Here is a 13,770-nt window from a genome sequence, read left to right as displayed (position 1 = left end):
ATCAGAAGCGTAGTTTTCGAGATATATCGAGATATTTAAAAGTTCCGAAGCCGCACCAACATAATAGAGATACAGAAACACCGTGGCTCCTTTCTTTGAGATAACTCTGCACTAGTGCGAGCCGCAAATGCCACTTCCAGCTTAGCTGTGCAGAAGAAGAACAACAAGAAGAAGAAATATCTCGAAATATGTCCGTCAGGCCCTTTCCCTTGAGATAAATCTGCAAATATCTCGGAAACGAAGCGTGCTATGGCAAAATGTTAAGAGACTTTTTTTGTAGAGAATTAAGTTTCCTACTTTTTATGTTCTATGATATTTTTCGATCAGAGGCGGGGTTATCGAGATATATCAAGATATTTAAAAGTTCCGAAGCCGCACCAACATAATAGAGATACAGAAACACCGTGGCCCCTTTCTTTGAGATAACTCTGCACGATTGCCAGCTGGAAATGCCACTTCCAGTTTAGCTGTGCAGAAAAAGAACAACAAGAAGAAGAAATATCTCGAAATATGTCCGTCAGGCCCCTTCCCTTGAGATAAATATGCAAATATCTCGGAAACGAATCGAGCTATGGCAAAATGTTAAGAGACCTTTTTTGTAGAGAATTAAGTTTCCTACTTTTTATGTTCTATGATATTTTTTGATCAGATGCGTAGTTCTCGAGATATATCAAGATATTTAAAAGTTCCGAAGCCGCACCAACATAATAGAGATACAGAAACACCGTGGCCCCTTTCTTTGAGATAACTCTGCACTATTGCGAGCTGCAAATGCCACTTCCAGCTTAGCTGTGCAGAGGAAGAACAACAAGTAGAAGAAATATCTCGAAATATGTCCGTCAGGCCAGTTCCTTTGAGCTGAATCTGCAAATATCTCGGAAACGAAACGAGCTATGGCAAAATGTTAAGAGATGTTTTTTGTAGGGAATTATGTTTCCTACAATTTATGTTCTATGATATTTTTTGATCAGAAGCGTAGTTTTCGAGATATATCGAGATATTTAAAAGTTCCGAAGACGCACCAACATAATAGAGATACAGAAACACCGTGGCCCCTTTCTTTGAGATAACTCTGCACTATTGCGAGCTGTAAATGCCACTTCCAGCTTAGCTGTGCAGAAGAAGAACAACAAGAAGAAGAAATATCTCGAAATATGTCCGTCAGGCCCCTTCCCTTAAGATAAATCTGCAAATATCTCGGAAACGAAGCGAGCTATGGCAAAATGTTAAGAGACCTTTTTTGTACAGAATTATGTTTCCTACTTTTTACGTTCTATGATATTTTTTGATCAGACGCGTAGTTCTCGAGATATATCAAGATATTTAAAAGTTCCGAAGCCGCACCAACATAATAGAGATACAGAAACACCGTGGCCCCTTTCTTTGAGATAACTCTGCACTATTGCGAGCTGCAAATGCCACTTCCAGCTTAGCTGTGCAGAGGAAGAACAACAAGAAGAAGAAATATCTCGAAATATGTCCGTCAGGCCAGTTCCTTTGAGCTGAATCTGCAAATATCTCGGAAACGAAACGAGCTATGGCAAAATGTTAAGAGACGTTTTTTGTAGAGAATTATGTTTCCTACAATTTATGTTCTATGATATTTTTTGATCAGAAGCGTAGTTTTCGAGATATATCGAGATATTTAAAAGTTCCGAAGACGCACCAACATAATAGAGATACAGAAACACCGTGGCCCCTTTCTTTGAGATAACTCTGCACTAGTGCGAGCCGCAAATGCCACTTCCAGCTTAGCTGTGCAGAAGAAGAACAACAAGCAGAAGAAATATCTCGAAATATGTCCGTCAGGCCCCTTCCCTTGAGATATATCTGCAAATATCTCGGAAACGAAGAGAGCTATGGCAAAATGTTAAGAGACCTTTTTTGTAGAGAATTAAGTTTCCTACTTTTCATGTTCTATGATATTTTTTGATCAGACGCGTAGTTCTCGAGATATATCAAGATATTTAAAAGTTCCGAAGCCGCACCAACATAATAGAGATACAGAAACACCGTGGCCCCTTTCTTTGAGATATCTCTGCACTATTGCGAGCTGCAAATGCCACTTCCAGCTTAGCTGTGCAGAAGAAGAACAACAAGAAGAAGAAATATCTCGAAATATGTCCGTCAGGCCCCTGCCCTTGAGATATATCTGCAAATATCTCGGAAACGAAGCGAGCTATGGCAAAATGTTAAGAGACCTTTTTTGTTCAGAATTATGTTTCCTACTTTTTATGTTCTATGATATTTTTTGATCAGACGCGTAGTTCTCGAGATATATCAAGATATTTAAAAGTTCCGAAGCCGCACCAACATAATAGAGATACAGAAACACCGTGGCCCCTTTCTTTGAGATATCTCTGCACTATTGCGAGCTGCAAATGCCACTTCCAGCTTAGCTGTGCAGAAGAAGAACAACAAGAAGAAGAAATATCTCGAAATATGTCCGTGAGGCCCCCTTCCCTTGAGATAAATCTGCAAATATCTCGGAAACGAAGCGAGCTATGGCAAAATGTTAAGAGACCTTATTTGTAGAGAATTAAGTTTCCTACTTTTTATGTTCTATGACATTTTTTGATCAGATGCGTAGTTCTCGAGATATATCAAGATATTTAAAAGTTCCGAAGCCGCACCAACATAATAGAGATACAGAAACACCGTGGCCCCTTTCTTTGAGATAACTCTGCACTAGTGCGAGCCGCAAATGCCACTTCCAGCTTAGCTGTGCAGAAGAAGAACAACAAGCAGAAGAAATATCTCGAAATATGTCCGTCAGGCCCCTTCCCTTGAGATATATCTGCAAATATCTCGGAAACGAAGAGAGCTATGGCAAAATGTTAAGAGACCTTTTTTGTAGAGAATTAAGTTTCCTACTTTTCATGTTCTATGATATTTTTTGATCAGACGCGTAGTTCTCGAGATATATCAAGATATTTAAAAGTTCCGAAGCCGCACCAACATAATAGAGATACAGAAACACCGTGGCCCCTTTCTTTGAGATATCTCTGCACTATTGCGAGCTGCAAATGCCACTTCCAGCTTAGCTGTGCAGAAGAAGAACAACAAGAAGAAGAAATATCTCGAAATATGTCCGTCAGGCCCCTGCCCTTGAGATATATCTGCAAATATCTCGGAAACGAAGCGAGCTATGGCAAAATGTTAAGAGACCTTTTTTGTTCAGAATTATGTTTCCTACTTTTTATGTTCTATGATATTTTTTGATCAGACGCGTAGTTCTCGAGATATATCAAGATATTTAAAAGTTCCGAAGCCGCACCAACATAATAGAGATACAGAAACACCGTGGCCCCTTTCTTTGAGATATCTCTGCACTATTGCGAGCTGCAAATGCCACTTCCAGCTTAGCTGTGCAGAAGAAGAACAACAAGAAGAAGAAATATCTCGAAATATGTCCGTGAGGCCCCCTTCCCTTGAGATAAATCTGCAAATATCTCGGAAACGAAGCGAGCTATGGCAAAATGTTAAGAGACCTTATTTGTAGAGAATTAAGTTTCCTACTTTTTATGTTCTATGACATTTTTTGATCAGATGCGTAGTTCTCGAGATATATCAAGATATTTAAAAGTTCCGAAGCCGCACCAACATAATAGAGATACAGAAACACCGTGGCCCCTTTCTTTGAGATAACTCTGCACTAGTGCGAGCCGCAAATGCCACTTCCAGCTTAGCTGTGCAGAAGAAGAACAACAAGCAGAAGAAATATCTCGAAATATGTCCGTCAGGCCCCTTCCCTTGAGATATATCTGCAAATATCTCGGAAACGAAGAGAGCTATGGCAAAATGTTAAGAGACCTTTTTTGTAGAGAATTAAGTTTCCTACTTTTCATGTTCTATGATATTTTTTGATCAGACGCGTAGTTCTCGAGATATATCAAGATATTTAAAAGTTCCGAAGCCGCACCAACATAATAGAGATACAGAAACACCGTGGCCCCTTTCTTTGAGATATCTCTGCACTATTGCGAGCTGCAAATGCCACTTCCAGCTTAGCTGTGCAGAAGAAGAACAACAAGAAGAAGAAATATCTCGAAATATGTCCGTCAGGCCCCTGCCCTTGAGATATATCTGCAAATATCTCGGAAACGAAGCGAGCTATGGCAAAATGTTAAGAGACCTTTTTTGTTCAGAATTATGTTTCCTACTTTTTATGTTCTATGATATTTTTTGATCAGACGCGTAGTTCTCGAGATATATCAAGATATTTAAAAGTTCCGAAGCCGCACCAACATAATAGAGATACAGAAACACCGTGGCCCCTTTCTTTGAGATATCTCTGCACTATTGCGAGCTGCAAATGCCACTTCCAGCTTAGCTGTGCAGAAGAAGAACAACAAGAAGAAGAAATATCTCGAAATATGTCCGTGAGGCCCCCTTCCCTTGAGATAAATCTGCAAATATCTCGGAAACGAAGCGAGCTATGGCAAAATGTTAAGAGACCTTATTTGTAGAGAATTAAGTTTCATACTTTTTATGTTCTATGACATTTTTTGATCAGATGCGTAGTTCTCGAGATATATCAAGATATTTAAAAGTTCCGAAGCCGCACCAACATAATAGAGATACAGAAACACCGTGGCCCCTTTCTTTGAGATAACTCTGCACTATTGCGAGCTGGAAATGCCACTTCCAGTTTAGCTGTGCAGAAGAAGAACAACAAGAAGAAGAAATATCTCGAAATATGTCCGTCAGGCCCCTGCCCTTGAGATATATCTGCAAATATCTCGGAAACGAAGCGAGCTATGGCAAAATGTTAAGCGACCTTTTGTGTAGAGAATTAAGTTTCCTACTTTTTATGTTCTATGATATTTTTTGATCAGATGCGTAGTTCTCGAGATATATCAAGATATTTAAAAGTTCCGAATCCGCACCAACATAATGGAGATACAGAAACACCGTGGCCCCTTTCTTTGAGATAACTCTGCACTAGTGCGAGCCGCAAATGCCACTTCCAGCTTAGCTGTGCAGAAGAAGAACAACAAGAAGAAGAAATATCTCGAAATATGTCCGTCAGGCCCCTTCCCTTGAGATAAATCTGCAAATATCTCGGAAACGAAGCGAGCTATGGCAAAATGTTAAGAGACCTTTTTTGTAGAGAATTAAGTTTCCTACTTTTTATGTTCTATGATATTTTTCGATCAGATGCGTAGTTCTCGAGATATATCAAGATATTTAAAAGTTCCGAAGCCGCACCAACATAATAGAGATACAGAAACACCGTGGCCCCTTTCTTTGAGATAACTCTGCACTAGTGCGAGCCGCAAATGCCACTTCCAGCTTAGCTGTGCAGAGGGAGAACAACAAGAAGAAGAAATATCTCGAAATATGTCCGTCAGGCCAGTTCCTTTGAGCTGAATCTGCAAATATCTCGGAAACGAAGCGAGCTATGGCAAAATGTTGAGAGACGTTTTTTGTAGAGAATTATGTTTCCTACAATTTATGTTCTATGATATTTTTTGATCAGAAGCGTAGTTTTCGAGATATATCGAGATATTTAAAAGTTCCGAAGCCGCACCAACATAATAGAGATACAGAAACACCGTGGCCCCTTTCTTTGAGATAACTCTGCACTAGTGCGAGCCGCAAATGCCGCTTCCAGCTTAGCTGTGCAGAAGAAGAACAACAAGAAGAAGAAATATCTCGAAATATGTCCGTCAGGCCCCTTCCCTCGAGATAAATCTGCAAATATCTCGGAAACGAAGCGAGCTATGGCAAAATGTTAAGAGACCTTTTTTGTAGAGAATTAAGTTTCCTACTTTTTATGTTCTATGATATTTTTTGATCGGATGCGTAGTTCTCGAGATATATCAAGATATTTAAAAGTTCCGAAGCCGCACCAACATAATAGAGGTACAGAAACACCGTGGCCCCTTTCTTTGAGATAACTCTGCACTATTGCGAGCTGCAAATGCCACTTCCAGCTTAGCTGTGCAGAAGAAGAACAACAAAAAGAAGAAATATCTGGAAATATGTCCGTCAGGCCCCTTCCCTTGAGATAAATCTGCAAATATCTCGGAAACGAAGCGAGCTACGGCAAAATGTTAAGAGACCTTTTTTGTAGAGAATTATGTTTCCTACAATTTATGTTCTATGATATTTTTTGATCAGAAGCGTAGTTTTCGAGATATATCGAGATATTTAAAAGATCCGAAGCCGCACCAACATAATAGAGATACAGAAACACCGTGGCCCCTTTCTTTGAGATAACTCTGCACTAGTGCGAGCCGCAAATGCCGCTTCCAGCTTAGCTGTGCAGAAGAAGAACAACAAGAAGAAGAAATATCTCGAAATATGTCCGTCAGGCCCCTTCCCTTGAGATAAATCTGCAAATATCTCGGAAACGAAGCGAGCTATGGCAAAATGTTAAGAGACCTTTTTTGTAGAGAATTAAGTTTCCTACTTTTTATGTTCTCTGACATTTTTCGATCAGAGGCGTAGTTCTCGAGATATATCAAGATATTTAAAAGCTCCGAAGCTGCACCAACATAATAGAGGTACAGAAACACCGTGGCCCCTTTCTTTGAGATAACTCTGCACTATTGCGAGCTGCAAATGCCACTTCCAGCTTAGCTGTGCAGAAGAAGAACAACAAGAATAAGAAATATTTCGAAATATGTCCGTCAGGCCCCTTCCCTTGAGATAAATCTGCAAATATCTCGGAAACGAAGCGAGCTACGGCAAAATGTTAAGAGACCTTTTTTGTAGAGAATTATGTTTCCTACAATTTACGTTCTCTGATATTTTTTGATCAGAAGCGTAGTTTTCGAGATATATCGAGATATTTATAAGTTCCGAAGCCGCACCAACATAATAGAGATACAGAAACACCGTGGCCCCATTCTTTGAGATAACTCTGCACTATTGCGCGCTGCAAATGCCCCTTCCAGCTTAGCTGTGCAGAAGAAGAACAACAAGAAGAAGAAATATCTCGAAATATGTCCGTCAGGCCCCTTCCCTTGAGATAAATCTGCAAATATCTCGGAAACGAAGCGAGCTATGGCAAAATGTTAAGAGACCTTTTTTGTAGAGAATTAAGTTTCCTACTTTTTATGTTCTATGATATTTTTTGATCAGATGCGTAGTTCTCGAGATATATCAAGATATTTAAAAGCTCCGAAGCTGCACCAACATAATAGAGGTACAGAAACACCGTGGCCCCTTTCTTTGAGATAACTCTGCACTATTGCGAGCTGCAAATGCCACTTCCAGCTTAGCTGTGCAGAAGAAGAACAACAAGAAGAAGAAATATCTCGAAATATGTCCGTCAGGACCCTTCCCTTGAGATAAATCTGCAAATATCTCGGAAACGAAGCGAGCTATTGCAAAACGTTAAGAGACCTTTTTTGTAGAGAATTAAGTTTCCTACTTTTTATGTTCTATGATATTTTTTGATCAGATGCGTAGTTCTCGAGATATATCAAGATATTTAAAAGATCCGAAGCCGCACCAACATAATAGAGATACAGAAACACCGTAGCCCCTTTCTTTGAGATAACTCTGCACGATTGCGAGCTGGAAATGCCACTTCCAGTTTAGCTGTGCAGAAGAACAACAAGAAGAAGAAATATCTCGCAATATGTCCATCAGGACCCTTCCCTTGAGATAAATCTGCAAATATCTCGGAAACGAAGCGAGCTATGGCAAAATATAAAGAGACCTTTTTTGTAGAGAATTATGTTTCCTACAATTTATGTTTTATGATATTTTTTGATCAGAAGCGTAGTTTTCGAGATATATCGAGATATTTAAAAGTTCCGAAGCCGCACCAACATAATAGAGATACAGAAACACCGTGGCCCCTTTCTTTGAGATAACTCTGCACTATTGCGAGCTGCAAATGCCACTTCCAGCTTAGCTGTGCAGAAGAGGAACAACAAGAAGAAGAAATATCTCGGAATATGTCCGTCAGGCCCCTTCCCTTGAGCTAAATCTGCAAATATCTCGGAAACGATGCCAGTTATGGGAAAATGTTAAGAGACCTTTTTTGTAGAGAATTAGGTTTCCTACTTTTTATGTTCTATCATATTTTTCGATCAGAGGCGTAGTTCTCGAGATATATCAAGATATTTAAAAGCTCCGAAGCTGCACCAACATAATAGAGGTACAGAAACACCGTGGCCCCTTTCTTTGAGATAACTCTGCACTATTGCGACCTGCAAATGCCACTTCCAGCTTAGCTGTGCAGAAGAAGAACAACAAGAAGAAGAAATATCTCGAAATATGTCCATCAGGACCCTTCCCTTGAGATAAATCTGCAAATATCTCGGAAACGAAGCGAGCTATGGCAAAATGTTAAGAGACCTTTTTTGTAGAGAATAATATTTCCTACAATTTACGTTCTATGATATTTTTTGATCAGAAGCGTAGTTTTCGTGATATATCGAGATATTTAAAAGTTCCGAAGCCGCACCAACATAATAGAGATACAGAAACACCGTGGCCCCTTTCTTTGAGATAACTCTGCACTATTGCGACCTGCAAATGCCACTTCCAGCTCAGCTGTGCAGAAGAAGAACAACAAGAAGAAGAAATATCTCGAAATATGTCCGTCAGGCCAGTTCCTTTGAGCTGAATCTGCAAATATCTCGGAAACGAAGCGAGCTATGGCAAAATGTTAAGAGACCTTTTTTGTAGAGAATTACGTTTCCTACTTTTTATGTTCTATGATATTTTTTGATCAGATGCGTAGTTCTCGAGATATATCAAGATATTTAAAAGTTCCGAAGCCGCACCAACATAATAGAGATACAGAAACACCGTGGCCCCTTTCTTTGAGATAACTCTGCACTATTGCGAGCTGGAAATGCCACTTCCAGTTTAGCTGTGCAGAAGAAGAACAACAAGAAGAAGAAATATCTCGAAATATGTCCGTTAGGCCCCTTCCCTTGAGATAAATCTCCAAATATCTCGGAAACGAAGCGAGCTATGGCAAAATGTTAAGAGACCTTTTTTGTAGAGAATTAAGTTTCCTACTTTTTATGTTCTATCATATTTTTTGATCAGAAGCGTAGTTTTCGAGATATATCGAGATATTTAAAAGTTCCGAAGCCGCACCAACATAATAAAGATACAGAAACACCGTGGCCCCTTTCTTTGAGATAACTCTGCACTAGTGCGAGCCGCAAATGCCACTTCCAGCTTAGCTGTGCAGAAGAAGAACAACAAGAAGAGGAAATATCTCGAAATATGTCCGTCAGGCCAGTTCCTTTGAGCTGAATCTGCAAATATCTCGGAAACGAAGCGAGCTATGGCAAAATGTTAAGAGACGTTTTTTGTAGAGAATTATGTTTCCTACAATTTATGTTCTATGATATTTTTTGATCAGAAGCGTAGTTTTCGAGATATATCGAGATATTTAAAAGTTCCGAAGCCGCACCAACATAATAGGGATACAGAAACACCGTGGCCCCTTTCTTTGAGATAACTCTGCACTAGTGCGAGCCGCAAATGCCACTTCCAGCTTAGCTGTGCAGAAGAAGAACAACAAGAAGAAGAAATATCTCGAAATATGTCCGTCAGGCCCCTTCCCTTGAGATAAATCTGCAAATATCTCGGAAACGAAGCGAGCTATGGCAAAATGTTAAGAGACCTTTTTTGTAGAGAATTAAGTTTCCTACTTTTTATGTTCTATGATATTTTTTGATCAGATGCGTAGTTCTCGAGATATATCAAGATATTTAAAAGTTCCGAAGCCGCACCAACATAATAGAGATACAGAAACACCGTGGCCCCTTTCTTTGAGATAACTCTGCACTATTGCGAGCTGTAAATGCCACTTCCAGCTTAGCTGTGCAGAAGAAGAACAACAAGAAGAAGAAATATCTCGAAATATGTCCGTCAGGCCCCTTCCCTTGAGATATATCTGCAAATATATCGGAAACGAAGCGAGCTATGGCAAAATGTTAAGAGACCTTTTTTGTAGAGAATTATGTTTCCTACAATTTATGTTCTATGATCTTTTTTGATCAGAAGCGTAGTTTTCGAGATATATCGAGATATTTAAAAGTTCCGAAGCCGCACCAACATAATAGAGATACAGAAACACCGTGGCCCCTTTCTTTGAGATAACTCTGCACTAGTGCGAGCCGCAAATGCCACTTCCAGCTTAGCTGTGCAGAAGAAGAACAACAAGAAGAAGAAATATCTCGAAATATGTCCGTCAGGCCCCTTGCCTTGAGATAAATCTGCAAATATCTCGGAAACGAAGCGGGCTATGGCAAAATGTTAAGAGACCTTTTTTGTAGAGAATTATATTTCCTACAATTTATGTTCTATGATATTTTTTGATCAGAAGCGTAGTTCTCGAGATAGATCAAGATACTTAAAAGTTCCGAAGCCGCACCAAACATAATAGAGATACAGAAACACCGTGGCCCCTCTCTTTGAGATAACTCTGCACTATTGCGAGCTGCAAATGCCACTTCCAGCTTAGCTGTGCAGAAGAAGAACAACAAGAAGAAGAAATATCTCGAAATATGTCCGTCAGGCCCCTTCCCTTGAGATAAATCTGCAAATATCTCGGAAACGAAGCGAGCTATGGCAAAATGTTAAGAGACCTTTTTTGTAGATAATTAAGTTTCCTACTTTTTATGTTCTATGATATTTTTCGATCAGAGGCGTAGTTCGCGAGATATATCAAGATATTTAAAAGTTCCGAAGCCGCACCAACATAATAGAGATACAGAAACACCGTGGCCCCTTTCTTTGAGATAACTCTGCACGATTGCGAGCTGGAAATGCCACTTCCAGTTTAGCTGTGCAGAAGAAGAACAACAAGAAGAAGAAATATCTCGAAATATGTCCATCAGGACCCTTCCCTTGAGATAAATCTGCAAATATCTCGGAAACGAAGCGAGCTATGGCAAAATGTTAAGAGACGTTTTTTGTAGAGAATTATGTTTCCTACAATTTATGTTCTATGATATTTTTTGATCAGAAGCGTAGTTTTCGAGATATATCGAGATATTTAAAAGTTCCGAAGCCGCACCAACATAATAGGGATACAGAAACACCGTGGCCCCTTTCTTTGAGATAACTCTGCACTAGTGCGAGCCGCAAATGCCACTTTCAGCTTAGCTGTGCAGAAGAAGAACAACAAGAAGAAGAAATATCTCGAAATATTTCCGTCAGGCCACTTCCCTTGAGATAAATCTGCAAATATCTCGGAAACGAAGCGAGCTATGGCAAAATGTTAAGAGACGTTTTTTGTAGAGAATTATATTTCCTACAATTTATGTTCTATGATATTTTTTGATCAGAAGCGTAGTTCTCGAGATAGATCAAGATACTTAAAAGTTCCGAAGCCGCACCAAACATAATAGAGATACAGAAACACCGTGGCCCCTCTCTTTGAGATAACTCTGCACTATTGCGAGCGGCAAATGCCACTTCCAGCTTGGCTGTGCAGAAGAAGAACAACAAGAAGAAGAAATATCTCGAAATATGTCCGTCAGGCCCCTTCCCTTGAGATAAATCTGCAAATATCTCGGAAACGAAGCGAGCTATGGCAAAATGTTAAGAGACGTTTTTTGTAGAGAATTATATTTCCTACAATTTATGTTCTATGATATTTTTTGATCAGAAGCGTAGTTCTCGAGATAGATCAAGATACTTAAAAGTTCCGAAGCCGCACCAAACATAATAGAGATACAGAAACACCGTGGCCCCTCTCTTTGAGATAACTCTGCACTATTGCGAGCGGCAAATGCCACTTCCAGCTTAGCTGTGCAGAAGAAGAACAACAAGAAGAAGAAATATCTCGAAATATGTCCGTCAGGCCCCTTCCCTTGAGATAAATCTGCAAATATCTCGGAAACGAAGCGAGCTATGGCAAAATGTTAAGAGACCTTTTTTGTAGATAATTAAGTTTCCTACTTTTTATGTTCTATGATATTTTTCGATCAGAGGCGTAGTTCTCGAGATATATCAAGATATTTAAAAGTTCCGAAGCCGCACCAACATAATAGAGATACTGAAACACCGTGGCCCCTTTCTTTGAGATAACTCTGCACGATTGCGAGCTGGAAATGCCACTTCCAGTTTAGCTGTGCAGAAGAAGAACAACAAGAAGAAGAAATATCTCGAAATATGTCCATCAGGATCCTTCCCTTGAGATACATCTGCAAATATCTCGGAAACGAAGCGAGCTATGGCAAAATGTTAAGAGACCTTTTTTGTAGAGAATTATGTTTCCTACAATTTATGTTCTATGATATTTTTTGATCAGAAGCGTAGTTTTCGAGATATATCGAGATATTTAAAAGTTCCGAAGCCGCACCAACATAATAGAGATACAGAAACACCGTGGCCCCTTTCTTTGGGATAACTCTGCACTATTGCGAGCTGCAAATGCCACTTCCAGCTTAGCTGTGCAGAAGAAGAACAACAAGAAGAAGAAATATCTCGAAATATGTCCGTCAGACCCCTTCCCTTGAGATGAATCTGCAAATATCTCGGAAACGAAGCGAGCTATGGCAAAATGTTGAGAGACCTTTTTTGTAGAGAATAATATTTCCTACAATTTACGTTCTATGATATTTTTTGATCAGAAGCGTAGTTTTCGACATATATCGAGATATTTAAAAGTTCCGAAGCCGCACCAACATAATAGAGATACAGAAACACCGTGGCCCCTTTCTTTGAGATAACTCTGCACTATTGCGACCTGCAAATGCCACTTCCAGCTCAGCTGTGCAGAAGAAGAACAACAAGAAGAAGAAATATCTCGAAATATGTCCGTCAGGCCCCTTCCCTTGAGATAAATCTGCAAATATCTCGGAAACGAAGCGAGCTATGGCAAAATGTTAAGAGACCTTTTTTGTAGAGAATTAAGTTTCCTACTTTTTATGTTCTATGATATTTTTTGATCAGATGCGTAGTTCTCGAGATATATCAAGATATTTAAAAGTTCCGAAGCCGCACCAACATAATAGAGATACAGAAACACCGTGGCCCCTTTCTTTGAGATAACTCTGCACTATTGCGAGCTGGAAATGCCACTTCCAGTTTAGCTGTGCAGAAGAAGAACAACAAGAAGAAGAAATATCTCGAAATATGTCCGTTAGGCCCCTTCCCTTGAGATAAATCTGCAAATATCTCGGAAACGAAGCGAGCTATGGCAAAATGTTAAGAGACCTTTTTTGTAGAGAATTAAGTTTTCTACTTTTTATGTTCTATAATATTTTTTGATCAGAAGCGTAGTTTTCGAGATATATCGAGATATTTAAAAGTTCCGAAGCCGCACCAACATAATAAAGATACAGAAACACCGTGGCCCCTTTCTTTGAGATAACTCTGCACTAGTGCGAGCCGCAAATGCCACTTCCATCTTAGCTGTGCAGAAGAAGAACAACAAGAAGAAGAAATATCTCGAAATATGTTCGTCAGGCCAGTTCCTTTGAGCTGAATCTGCAAATATCTCGGAAACGAAGCGAGCTATGGCAAAATGTTAAGAGACGTTTTTTGTAGAGAATTATGTTTCCTACAATTTATGTTCTATGATATTTTTCGATCAGAGGCGTAGTTCTCGAGATATATCAAGATATTTAAAAGTTCCGAAGCCGCACCAACATAATAGAGATACAGAAACACCGTGGCCCCTTTCTTTGAGATAACTCTGCACGATTGCGAGCCGCAAATGCCACTTCCAGCTTAGCTGTGCAGAAGAAGAACAACAAGAAGAAGAAATATCTCGAAATATGTTCGTCAGGCCAGTTCCTTTGAGCTGAATCTGCAAATATCTCGGAAACGAAG

Source organism: Osmia lignaria, unplaced genomic scaffold (assembly GCF_051020975.1).
Source record: "Osmia lignaria lignaria isolate PbOS001 unplaced genomic scaffold, iyOsmLign1 scaffold0001, whole genome shotgun sequence".
Taxonomy (NCBI): Eukaryota; Metazoa; Arthropoda; class Insecta; order Hymenoptera; family Megachilidae; genus Osmia; species Osmia lignaria.
The sequence above is the reverse complement of the archived record's forward strand: the minus strand, read 5'-3'. Positions refer to the sequence as shown.